This window comes from Triticum dicoccoides, chromosome 3B (assembly GCF_002162155.2).
Source record: "Triticum dicoccoides isolate Atlit2015 ecotype Zavitan chromosome 3B, WEW_v2.0, whole genome shotgun sequence".
Lineage (NCBI taxonomy): Eukaryota > Viridiplantae > Streptophyta > Magnoliopsida > Poales > Poaceae > Triticum > Triticum dicoccoides.
In genome coordinates this window covers 583,060,121-583,064,238 of record NC_041385.1, presented here as the reverse complement: position 1 = coordinate 583,064,238, position 4,118 = coordinate 583,060,121, and positions in this window count along the sequence as shown.

The following is a 4,118-nucleotide window of genomic DNA, read 5'->3' as shown; positions in this document are numbered from 1 at the left end:
CATAGAATTCTATAATTTTAAATTTCGCTGAAGCCCCTAGTGTTCGGAAGACTGAATTCGGGGCGCTATCCACGCCTGGGACGGACAAAGCCGGTTCCTCGCTCTAAGCGTCATAAGTCTTTAGGGACTCGAAAAAACCTCTCGAACAGCGACCGGCTCTCACCTCATCATGACGGTCAGTTTTAGCTTTCTCCACTGAGGTGCTCACCCAGCTCAACTAGGGCGCGATCGCAGTGGTTCTCCCAGCGCTACCTTAGCCGATACAACAGAATGTAAGGTACCAAAACATGGGAGTCGGGCAAACCCAACTATTGACCCAAGACATGATTCGGAGCCGATACATATAATGCTATAAGTTCGGGGTGCCGCACTTGTGAAAGTGTTCGGACTTATCACACCATAATGTGGGGAACTTAAGCCCCTGGTATATTTAGCCGTACCAAAGTGTACGGATGCAACATGTCATAAATGAACATATGTATAAGAAAGGAATGCAATTATAAGCAAAAAAGCGATGCATTGTTTATTCAAGAAATACTGCCATGAATGCAGAACGATACAAATAGTGCGGTAAGCAAGAGATGGGACTATTAAATATGTCCCCCTTCAGGGGTAGGCTGCGGAATGGTGTATAAAACAGATTTAATGCTCGTAATGGAGACCACCTGGATAGTCGTTGTAGCCTTTCTCCTTCCCTAGCTGTTGCATCGTGAGTTCGGCAGGTCTATTGCCGGACAGGGCCTCTGATGAACGGAGTCCTGTGGGTAAGAAAAAAAAGAAAAAGAAAAAAGAAGAATGACACACTTGGGAGCCCCTGGTGTGGTTAAGCCGCATTCTGGGCCTGTCGTGGTCGTGCCCCTCCCCCTATGCCCATGGTATCTCCAGAGCGTAATGATGTACGTGAAGGACCAGTCTTGCAATTTTGCAAGGGCAGGGGTTGGGGCCGCATTGCTATGCGTGCTCGGAACATGCCAGGTGGTCTTGTTGTAGGTTACTCCGGGCGCGTTTAGCCGTGTCCGGTCGCTTAAGGGCCAGACTCGAGAATTGCCTTAAGAGGCTGCACTGTACTTCTGCCACGAGACCCGCTGTCTGTTCCTCCATTCGGAGAGAGCGTTCAGTGTTTCCGTTGACCGTGATGACTCCTCGAGGGCCTGGCATCTTGAGCTTGAGGTATGCGTAGTGCGGCACCGCATTGAACTTTGCAAACGCGGTCCGTCCGAGCAGAGCATGATAGCCGCTGTGGAACGGAACTATGTCGAAGATTATCTCCTTGCTTCAGAAGTTATCCGGGGATCCGAAGACCACTTCCAGTGTAACTGAGCCTGTACAATTGGCCTCTACACCTGGTATGACGCCTTTGAAGGTCGTCTTTGTGGGTTTAATCCTTGAGGGGTCTATGCCCATCTTGCGCACTATGTCCTGATAAAGCAGGTTCAGAGTGCTGCCGCCGTCCATCAGGACTCTGGTGAGGTGAAAACCATCGATGATTGGGTCTAAAACCAATGCAGCGAATCCGCCGTGGCGGATGCTGGTGGGGTGGTCCCTTCGATGAAAAGTGATCGGGCAGGAGGACCATGGGTTGAACTTCGGGGCGACTGGCTCCATCGCGTATACGTCCCTGAGTGCACGCTTCCACTCCCTCTTGGGTGTGTGGGTTGCGTATATCATGTTCACCGTCCGCACTTGTGGGGGGAAACCCTTCTGTCCTCTATTGTTTGGCGGTTGGGTCTCTTCCTCGTCATTGCTATGCAGCCCCTTGTCATTGTTTTCGGTAATTAGTTTGCCTGCCTGCTTGAATACCCAACAGCCCCTGTTGGTGTGGTTAGCTGGCTTTTCGGGGGTGCCGTGTATCTGGCACGAGCGATCGAGTATTCGGTCCAAATTGGACGGACCCGGAGTAGTTCTTTTGAATGGCTTTTTCCGCTGACCGGGTTTGGAGCCTCTGAATCCGGCATTGACTGTCGTATCCTCAGTACTGTCGCCGTTAATGCGGCATTTGTGCTTGTTGCGACGCGACCTGCCTTTGCGGTCCTTGGTATACGGACTACCAGAATTTTTGCTGAGGTTGTTGCTGTGGGCTAGCCAGCTGTCCTCTCCCGCGCAGAAGCGGGTCATGAGTGATGTGAGGGCTGCCATGGATTTCGGCTTTTCCTGTCCCAGGTGCCGGGCAAGCCACTCGTCGCGGATGTTATGTTTGAAGGCCGCGAGGGCCTCCGCATCCGGACAGTCGATGATTTGATTTTTCTTAGTTAAGAACCGTGTCTAGAATTGTCTGGCCGATTCGTCTGGCTGCTGAATTATATGGCTTAGGCCGTTAGCGTCTGGTGGTCGCACATACGTGCCCTGGAAGTTATCAAGGAATGCGGCTTCCAAGTCCTCCCAACACCCAATTGATTCTGCTGGCAAGCTGTTAAGCCAATGCCGAGCTGGTCCTTTAAGCTTGAGTGGGAGGTATTTGATGGTGTGAAGATCATCACCGCGGGCCATGTGGATATGAAGGAGATAGTCTTCGATCCAAACCGCGGGGTCTGTTGTGCCATCGTAGGATTCAATATTCATGGGTTTAAACCCTTCGGGGATTTGATGATCCATTACTTCATCTGTGAAGCATAGTGGGTGTGCGGCGCCTCTGTATTGGGCTATATCACGACGTAGCTCAAACGAGCTTTGTCTACTGTGTTCGGCCCGGCCGGACTTGCTGTGTCCGGCGCGACGGATGTCGTCGCGTATCATGGGGCGCCCACGCGATCCATAGATCGATCTTGATTGTCTTGCCTTATCCTCCAATATATCTCGCAAGTCCGGAGCGTTCCCCTGTGGCTTTGTGCTTTTCGAGCGATGCTGGGGTACGGTTCTAGTGGAGGGCCTAGAGGCCTCTCTGTCGCGGCCACGAGGTGGTCGGTCAGCCGTATTGTGCGCTGGTGATGCAGGTTTATATGCCTCCTCCTCTAATCGGGGGAGCAGCTTGCGTTTGGGGTAACTTTTGGAGGGGCGTTCGAGTTCATGCTCTTTGGCCGCAAGGACTTGAGTCCATCTGTCGGCTAGCAGATCTTGATCAGCTCTAAGCTGTTGCTGCTTTTTCTTGAGGCTGTTTGTCATGGCCATAAGCCTACGTTTAAAACGCTCTTGTTCAACGGGATCCTCAGGCACGACGAATTCGTCGTCGTCGAGGCTTGTCTCGTCTCCGGAGGGAGGCATGTAATTATCATCCTCTATCTCTTCGTCTGCCGCTCTCTCACGAGGGCTGGCTTCTCCGTCCTCCTGTGCTGAATCTTGCTGGAGGGGGTTGTCTTCAGCACTGTCTGGGGTGTTATTATCTCCGGTGCCGGAATCTCCATTCTTGCTGTGGCGGGATTTAGAGCGGCGCCGCTGACGCTGGCGCTTAGGCTGTTTCTTGGAGGGGTCTTCCCCCGCTGTTCCCTCGCCATTCCCATCCTTTGGGATATCCACCATGTATATGTCGTATGACGAGGTGGCTTTCCAGTGCCCAGTAGGCGCTGGTTCTTGGTCGTCTCCGGCATCGTCGTCCATACCGTCGATGTCTTCAGAGTCGAAGTCTAGCATGTCGGTTAGATCGTCGACACTGGCTACTAAGTGGGTGGTGGGTGGGCTTTGAATTTCTTCGTCGTCCGCATCCCAACCGTCCTGACCACAGTCCGGCCAGGGCTCTCCTGATAACGAGAGATATTTTAGCGAATTCAGGATGTCGCCGAAAGGTGAGTGTTGAAAGATGTCCGCAGCGGTGAACTCCATGATCGGCGCCCAATCGGATTCGATTGGAGGGGGCGGGGGAGGTTCGGAGTCCGGCGAGGAGTCCGGCACCTCGGAGTCACGAGCTTCACAAGGGACAAGGTCAGTATATGGCTCCATCGCCGTAGAGGTTGCAGCCCCCGAGGCGGTGTCTACCCACCCGTCCTTGATCTGCGCAGCCGGCTCCGAATTGAGGGTCGGAGCGGACTCGTGTGCGGCCTCCAGGGCACTGTCCGGCAGCAGAGCTAGATCATGCCCATCGTGATAGTGCGGCGCGCTCGGTTGTGGCTCGAATCCATCGAAGATCAAGTCTCCGCGGATGTCAGCCGTGAAGTTCAGACTTCCAAATCTGACCTGACGGCCAGGGG